We start from the raw sequence: 9,749 nt of genomic DNA, 5'->3' as shown, positions 1-9,749 counted from the left end.
TTCATCCGGGGATTTGGTGCTCTCATTCCTATACTTACATACTTACCTGTCCCAGAATTAGTCAATTGGGGTAATTTCAAAGACTATACACCTACCTGTGAACATGTATGAAATTTGAGTCCTGTGACTTCAGTGTATTGGATACTGTGACCATCTCAAATGATGACACCTTACTGCTACCAGCACAGTTCAAAGGAGTGAATGACGTCTGGGCCGGTGATGATATTTGGATATCTTGGTGACTGTAATAAATAAAATATTTGTACAATGAATTGTTTTTGTGTTTTAATGTTAATAAAGTGATATTAAGTCAAAATTGAGTCAATAATTTCATAAGGGTGGATTCTACCCAGAATTAGGTAAAAAGCTCCAAAATTGGATAAATCATACATAATTAAGCAAAATTCAAAAGTTTTAAAAAGACTGAGATAGAATTTTTTTTATGCTTATGCAAAGTAAATTATTTAAGACTCTGATATACTAATTGATTCTTATCTAATCCCTCCTATTGCTTAAGTATGTACAAAAAAGTTTCCCCACCCCCCAGTGAAAAACACTTAAAGAAATAGCAGGTGCCCCCTTTTATTTTTCTTTACAATTAATTTAGACAAGAGTAAATCAATCCTTTTGATAATAAATCAAAGTTCAATATCTATAGTCTTATACATTACAATCAGAAGCTACTTTTTGAATTTCATGCTAAGAAAAAGAGAATTTAAATAATTTTTTTTAAAAATTAAAGAAAAGCAAAAACTGACTTCAACCCCCAAAATGTACTATACAATAAGAGGCTGGAAAGTTAATAAATAAAAAATTTACCTGCAATGTACAGAAAACTGTCCGACAAAATACATCGGGTGGGTAGGGAGTCTCCATTTTCTTCTTATATAGAGAAAATGCCCCTGCTGATCAGAGACCGAGCACTCCCGGGGCCAAGAAAGCTGAAAGATGAAATTCCTCTAAAGTGCTTAAATGAAAATAAATCAATAAAATTAGTCAAATTAAGCATAAATCATGAAAGAAACAACAATATTTTTCAAGTTTTCTAAAAATTTCCTTAATTACATGTCTTCTACATAGCTAAATGTATGAAAAATGGATCCGCCAAGGGTGGAATACATGTTTTTCAATATTACATATTATTACATGTAAATATAATAAAGGTCAAATGTCATACATGCAGTTCAAGGTCATTACAATAATTTATGAAAAAAAATCAGAAGCCAAAGGTCACAACAGTTAAGATATCATCAAGTTGAAATTCTACCTGTCTGGTCAGCAGGTCTAAGGGAAGTAACTCTAAGTACAAAAACTAGAAACCATTAGAAAGTGAGTCGCAGCGAGTAATTCTGATGAAACTACAAATAGCGAAAAAAGAGAAAACATAGACCTTTGTGTAGCTACAACATAGAAACAACAAAACTACAAATTGATCACCCTGCAGCCAAGAAAGGGGGGGGCAATCCAGAGGAACACATACACTACCAAACATGAGATGACAAGACAGAAAATGTCCTCCTTTCACTTGTCCATCACAAAAATTCCTTTTATGTGCCACCTTAATTATTTGAAAAAATGCCAAAAGTGCAAAAGTCCAAGAAACTAAGAAAAAATGAACACCAGGTCACTGTCCTACACTTCCATAATATACACAGATAGAGCAAAACATGATAAATACACAGTCACATGTACATGCAAAATACATACATAAATCTATTCATACATACAATCATTCATCTTAAGGACAATCTAATACATTCTCTTAACTTACCTTCCTCCTTTGACCATGTCAACTGTACAGGCCTTTACTAAATTCTATCTTCTCTTACCCCCCCCCCTTCTCTCTTCAATAGACCCAAATCACCACTAACCCCATTACCGCAGTAAACTAATTCAAATTTTTGCTAAATTTTCTCTCGAAATGTCATCAATCTTCAAATAATTAGCTAAAAATAACATTTCATGACTTTCAAATCACTTTACCATGTAAAAATTGGGGTCTCTATAGGGAAAAGACCACTAATTATTTTCCCATAGAACTCCATACAAACCTTAGGCCCTCTCAGTACTTTACTATGACAATTTCAGAAAAATCTTTAGCATCATTTCAAACTTTGTTCTAAGCCCTAACAAAAAATACTGAAAAAAATATATGGTCCCATTGCGTTTATAGGTCAAAATTGCAGTTATTTTCAACTTATAGAGATTCGCAGTAAATTTACGCGACATAAAAAATCAACCCCCACTCCTAAAATCTTCCCTGGTATTTCTATAGTTTCTGTAATATTCCCTCATCCCATCATTTATTTCAAAGGTCATTAATTTTACTTTAAAATGAAAACAATCAAATACCTGATTTCAGCCAATGGCGTAACGCCTACCCATTCAGTGTTCTGTTTAATGTTCCATAACAAACAAAGCCATGTGTTCATCCGGGGATTTGGTGCTCTCATTCCTTTCTTCTTCTAGCCTTGGGTTGTCATTTTGTTGGTTACTTTGTATACCGGATGTAATTTGTAGATAGATAAAAGTCAAAATAAGATTTATCCGGAATAACTTTGCACTAATAAAAGCATTTTTTTATCGGTTACGGAAAAGGGCGAGCGTGATCCGATTGTATTTAAAAGTTGTGTCCTTTGGTCACAGTCTTTGGATATAAAAAGACAGATTTCTTGTTTCTCTTTTTATTTGTTGTAATTGTCGTGTGAACGGAAGAGAAAAAGTGCAACAGTGAACTTGTATATTTGTAGACCCTTCAGGAGATGGCTAGCTTTCACATACTTAGCCGTCCTGGTGTATCACTGATCAAGAACAGAATTTTAAAAGATGGCCTTACTTCCCATCAACTCATAATTATTTCCCCTCGAAGCAGTGTGTGGCCATCTGTTTTGTTTTTTAATACCATTCACACAAGCTGCATAGTAGCAAGTTCTTTTGAAATTAAGCTGCTTCTTTCAAAGTTGAAAATACAAAACATTTACATAAAACATGACCCTGATCGACTCCATACTTACATGAGTCAATTTTCAGAAAGTTTACTCATTAACTAAAGAATTTAAAAACAATCAATTCCTCCTCATAAATAAATTGAATTTCTCTCTTCCTCTCTTCAGTTAAGAAAGCAAATGCTTTATGGATTTCACCCCTTATTTTTTTCTGAATGTCTGGATTTGTTATCAAGTATTCTGTCTCAGATGAACATGAGTTCATTCTGCAATAGGCAACCTTTTCATTTAATTATTGGATTATACAATCTATGTCCCAAATTTATCGTTCATTAAAAGAAGATAAAAAATGTATGCTTTATAGTTCCTTTTATTTCTGTTGTTTCCCTTGAACAAAAATATTGACAATTTTTAGAACAATTTCAAATTATTTGGTCCCATCTGAAAATTTTATACTGTTCATGTATTTTCATACAAACCAAACGTTTATAATAACTGATTAATACATTAGATAGAAAAGAAATACAAATTGATTAACAATCTCGCAGATGAGACAGTATGAATGGTATTTCTGTGACTATAAAAACAAAATATTTTGCAAATCAAAGAAAGGACTAGCAAAGCTATATTTTTGTTGAGATGATTGGTCTGTAAAGAAACAAAAAAGGTGTTCACTATTGACTTTTATACACCAGTGTTTGTACTTGTCAATTTCAATGTATAAACCTGAATATCTTAATTTTATCATATAATTTCCATACCTTATCCTTGTTGAAAAAAATCTCTTATTCTACAAATACATAGAAAGTGTGACCATAAAAATATTTTAAATATCGGAAAAATAAAAATAATTTACAAACTTTTCTTCAATTAAATTAGCCTGAACATCTCTACCAATAGTGACTACACATAATATGTCAACTTTAATAATGATTTGCATGGAAAGGTACAATCATATTGTATTCAATAAATATTCATTATATAAAAATAAATACACAAGTGCATAAGCCATAAAATTGATTGGCCTGTTGGACAAATGCACCTTTTATGAAACATCACAATAAAGACATCAGTCACAAGACTATTTTTGATAACTACAATGTAAACAAAAATATAGAATATTCTGGTGTATTCAATTCAATCTAATAATTTGAAAAATAAATAAATACAAGTCACAATAACAGACATCAGTCACAAGACTATTTTTGATAAATACATTGTAAACAAAAATATCGAATATTTTGGTGCATTCAAATCAATCTAACAATTTGAGAAATAAATAAATACAAGACCATGATGCTTTTACATAAATGCGAGTATTCACATGATTTTCAGTTTTGTAAGAGGAACTCTTTGTTCCTGATCATCACAATTTGGCCTAGGAATGTTGGACTCCCCTACCACTGACCTGTACCCTGCTAGAACGTTGAAGCCTCTCCATGTGTCGGTTGATGGCTCCATGGAGATTCGTCTCCAACACGGACTCTGTTCTAGGCAGGGCACTGTACCTTGGCAGGGTAGATGGGGCGGTCCTCCTTCTTCTTCTGCATTGATGTCAGATAGGAGGTCCACCAGTCCACTTCAGAAGCTGTGAACCTTCCAGTCTCTGCCCACCTAGGGAGATCCCGCCTCATGTCTTCGGTGATGCTGTTGATCTTCGTGAAATTTGGCTCGACCACATCTGGCCCATCTGCAAATCCTGGCACCAAGTCATGAAGATCAACATCACGATATACCTCTTGGGAGATGGGCCAGTCTTTGTATGACAGCATCACTCTCCCGGACTTCTTGGAAATCTTGAAGACATGAGGCTCCTTTATTCCCCGTAGACTTCTCTCCATGGATGTCATCCCCCTGAAATCCCAGAGATTGTCTAGGTGCTGGACCTCTGGTTTTGGACAGAAGCTTTTCTCCACCATCTCATGAAGATGTGTCAGCGTAATGATCTTCTGTGTGTGGGCCTCCCTGCTGATGCAGCTGAACATCTGATCAATGTCTTCGTGGGTGTGGCCCACCATCAGGAATGTCAGCTTTATCTACAATGTAGAAAATGTATGAATACCACTGAAAGAATTTTAACATAAGAATTTAAGCATTCTTTCATGTTTTTCATAATATCTAATCAGCTTGTGTGGTTACTGAATATCATACACGGTTCAAGAACAGTATTATCCACTCATAAACATGATAAAGTTTAATTATTAACACCCACTACTCGAAACTAAAAAGTCTTCAGTTAAATTGAATTGTTCGGGGCATTCTTTGTAAAGTAGGTCAAGTGAATTCTAATGCTGGTACTTCATAAAGTTTCATGATCAGTGCACAAAATTACCCCTTCATATGTCACAAATATGCTGTATATTGGTATTTTTAACTTTTAAGTCAAGGAAGTCAAAGGACAAGGTCAAGGTTCATTAGGTCGGTAACCATGACAATTTACAGATGCCATAGTACCAAGCAATAAATTTGCAGAATATTAAGTCCATATCTCTTACAGTTCTTGAGATACAAGGTGTAACAGATGGACAGTTAGTGGACAGATAGACAGACACTCAACTGATAGACAGACAACGGGTCAGTAAGTAATCCCTAAGTGCAGCTCTGCAGGTGACACCAAAATATCATTTGTGCCATGAACCCACAAATTAAAACTAAATTATATAAATTTAAATTAGTAAACTGTAATTTTTAGTCAATAAATGATGCTAAGTTAAACTTATAAAGAGGTTTGTCAAGAATCGTAACTTATTTATGTGCAACGTTATGTCTTACCTTCTTCAATATATCAGCTTTAACCAGCATTGCCAGGAACATGATAACAAACTTGTTTTTGTTATCCTTTGGGGAGTTGTCTGCTTGCAGGTACAATACTGGAGGCAGTGATCCATTGTTAATCTAGAAACAATGTATACAAATTAGCTATTTATTGATATACTTCTTTAAATATGCATATCTTGATACGCATATCTTGTACTTTAAACTTTTTCTAATTTTTTTTCTATTTTTCATAAGCATAATAGGAAGGCCTTGTGCAAGTACTGAGAGATTATCTGACTTGAACCACTTTGTCTCTATCTTCTGTTATATGAATTATGATGAAAGTATTATGAGTTTTGACTTCTATTCTGTAATTTTTTAAGGCACAGGATATATATTTTTAAGAGGTAGAGAAGTAAATTGAAAAAGAGGTACTGAAACTTAGTTCATTAAATAATATATCCCTTGCTGAAATTTCCTAAAGTGACCATTCAAAATTTGTGAATGTAACTTGCCAAAAAATCATTGCCTAAAAATAAAAGTCACATCCTCCCATTTACAGTAATAATTTAGTAAAATATAAACATCCAATGCTCCTTCTACATTAGAAAATCATGTCACAATTTTAGACTCTTTAAGTTGGTGACCTAGACCTTGCCAGAATGACCTTAGTCAGGGTCATGATAATCTCTCAGATAGATAGAAATATTTCAGCATGTAAGAGCTTCCATGAATGTAATGTAATCTAAAACAGGCATTTATAAATAAGCATGACATATAATCCAAGAAATGTATAATTCTATCAAATTGAAATGTCACACGAAATGAACAAAAAATTTAGAAATACACTGTACCCATAAAAGAATTTACAAATAACTTACCATTGCTGTATCTTTCAAGACTAGCATCAAGCAGTTCAGTGTTATGTTACAGTCAGAGGAAAACTGATCCGTCCAGGTATACACATAGGATTTGTTGATGCCATGGTTCAAAACACCCGTCACATGGTGATGAATGTGCGTCAGTCCCGTCTCACTCTGAAACATTGAATATTCATTAGTTTCAATGATAAATGTACACTAATTACAAATGTACCAGATAACAATTTCAACATTATAAATAAATGTGATAAAATGGGAGAGCACATAACAATGTACTGAAACATACTTTGTCAATTCTATTTTCAAATTAATGCATATTTGCTTTCATCATGTTCATTAGTTTCATTAGTACTTCAGGTAAATGTATAGAGACTTCATTAATTCAATACCTTGAAATTCTCTGGAAATCTTGGTAAGTTGGTCTTAGATTGATCCATGTTGTCTATTATCAGACTGGTGTATTTAGCTGGATTCTCTCTGCTCTTGCTTCTGTGCTTGTAGTACTTTTCTCTTGATAATCTAATTTTGGATAAAAGAATAAGATATATTATTTATACAGCACTTGAATTTAATTTTCCAAAAATTGGCATAACAATTTAAATGTGAAAATATCACAATGTCACAGAGAAAACATCTCGTTCTTTTTTTCTTATCAAATTACTGTCGAACAATACTGAATACTATATGTTGGCAATTTATCATTTTTTTATTTTAGATAAACTGTCAAAGTTAGCCTTTATTTCATTCATTATCAGCCTTATATATTTGAAATTACAAATAGTTATTATTAACTTACTCTTGAAATTTCAAATGAATTTGTCGTTGAGCCTGTAGCCTCAGTCTTTCTTCCTTGGTGAGCTTCTGAGAAAGTGCCTCCCTAAAAGTTGTGCACTCATTACACTTGGAAAACTTCTGAAACTAAAGAGAAAAACAATTCTCAATTCCATGGATGCAACCTTGTAAAATTGTTTAACTGGAATGGAATCTAATTAAATCAGATGTTAGATTCACTCGCATACTCAATGCACTAATAACCAATAACATCCCATAGAGGGTCAGATCAGAGGTCAAATTGTATAAACCAATCAAATTGTTGCCTGCAAAATCACTGTAGATTTGATTGAGTGAATAAGTTGAGATGTTCTGATTTTGAACTCTGATGTTACCCTCTATGGGATGTTGTTAAATGTAAGTGTATTTGATTGTTGCCTGCAAAATCACTGTAGATTTGATTGAGTGAATAAGTTGAGTTGTTCTGATTTTGAACTCTGATGTTACCCTCTATGGGATGTTGTTAAATGTAAGTGTATCGAGTATGTGAGAGCTAACTTCTAATTTTAATTAGACTGAGATGAATGTGGCTGTAAATTCCACTTTATTCTCAAAAAAAGTAAATATGCAAAAAAAAATACTATTCATATCTTTAAAAATATTACAACTAAAAATTAGTGTAATGAAAATCTAAAAAAATGATTTCCAAAATTTTCAACTTGATGTGAAAATCACAATATATTTAGATAATTTTTTTAAAGACATTCCTAATTATTTTTTGTCTATGTATGTGATTATTATATAAAGACTTTAAAACTTGGAGCTTGTACAAAACTTTTCAAATTTCATTAAGGCCACATAAAATTGAAATGTTCTGAGGCTTGCACAAATTGATTTTAAGATAGCCACACCCCAAATTTTATTGTATGTTTGATAAAAAAAAAAGTTGGCCATTTGGAGCCCAATCTAGAAAAAAGTTCTCTAATCATTTCTCATAGTTAAGTACTCAACTATCACTTTTGTTAGCAATTTTTAAGAGACATGGTTACTTCTTTGAAGACAATACCCTATGTTTACACAATGATATAGCAATAATGCAAAGCTATTGATCACACATGAAAAGTATGGAAAGTATATATATTATCTAAAACTGATCATTGATTTAAAGAAAAGGTGAGTGTAAAAAAAATCATCTACTTTATTGCCAATAAAATGATTGGAAACCCTCCCTGACACCAATTTTTTGGAGATATATTGTCTAGGAATCAAATTTTAGCCTTACAATCACAATGTACATTGATAAACTTGGTCTTACCTTTCTGACTTTAACATTGTTGAAATGTTCTCTCCATATTCTGTAGAAGCTTCGTTTGGACAATGCAGACCTCTGTCTTGAAATGTTTTTCGGTAGTCTTCCTATGCAATTGTCTTGTTTAGGCAACATGGAAGGTGGACTTCTCTGCAGTCAGGCTGTTGGTCACCATATCTCACAGCAGTGGTTTCGACGTACGTTTTGGCCTGTAAATACATCTCACTGGCAAATTTCTGTCCACTTCTTCCATCCTCAGTATCCAGTGACTGACATCCTTCCTTCACTTTTGCCTTTATTATCCAATACCTACAATACATTGTTACTTTTAGCATGCATCAAGTTCTCTATAGACTGGAAACCTATATTCGAGATGCTTTTATTAAAAAAGAGCATGTTATATCTGTGTTTTTTGATTTAGAAAAAGCATATGCTACTACATGGAGACATGGCATTTTAGAAGACCTTTACACTATGGGTCTTAAAGGACATTTACCTAATTTTATCAAGAATTTCTTGAATGATAGACATTTTAAAGTACGCTTAGGGTCTACATATTCAGAAAGTTTTGAACAGGAAATGGGTGTACCACAAGGTAGTATTCTATCAGTAACTCTATTCAGTATAAAAATCAACAACTTAGCAGAAGTTCTTGAAAATGATATGCATGGAAGTTTATATGTTGATGATTTTGTTCTTTGTTTTAAATCCAAAAATATGAACTATATTGAACGAAAATTGCAGAGTTGTCTAAATAAAATTCAAAATTGGGCTGATGTAAATGGATTCAAATTTTCAAAAAGCAAAACCGCTTGTGTTCATTTTTGTTCCAAACGGAAAGCGCATGACGAACCACGTCTGCTGCTCGATGGAAATCCAATTAAGGTTGTAAAAGAAATAAAGTTTTTAGGTATCATTTTTGATAGTAAACTTTCTTTTGTATCACATATAAAAATGCTTAAAGAAAAATGCACGAAGGCTTTAGATGTTATTAAAGTAATTGCAAAAACAAAATGGGGGGCAGATAAAAATACTCTTTTAAAACTATATCGTTCTTTAGTAAGATCCAAGTTAGACTATGGTTGT

General features: G+C 32.8%; 1 pseudogene; it reads right to left on the bottom strand.

The window, feature by feature from the left end:
• Positions 1–4,026: 4,026 nt before the first annotated feature.
• LOC134271901 (uncharacterized) lies at positions 4,027–8,983 on the bottom strand (annotated as a pseudogene).
• Positions 8,984–9,749: the final 766 nt, after the last annotated feature.

Source organism: Saccostrea cucullata, unplaced genomic scaffold (assembly GCF_032062105.1).
Source record: "Saccostrea cucullata isolate Sc308-1 unplaced genomic scaffold, CSIRO_AGI_Scuc_v1 ctg2013, whole genome shotgun sequence".
In the NCBI taxonomy this organism is placed as follows: Eukaryota; Metazoa; Mollusca; class Bivalvia; order Ostreida; family Ostreidae; genus Saccostrea; species Saccostrea cuccullata.
Note: the sequence above shows the minus strand (reverse complement) of the source record. Positions and strands in the feature narration are given on the sequence as shown.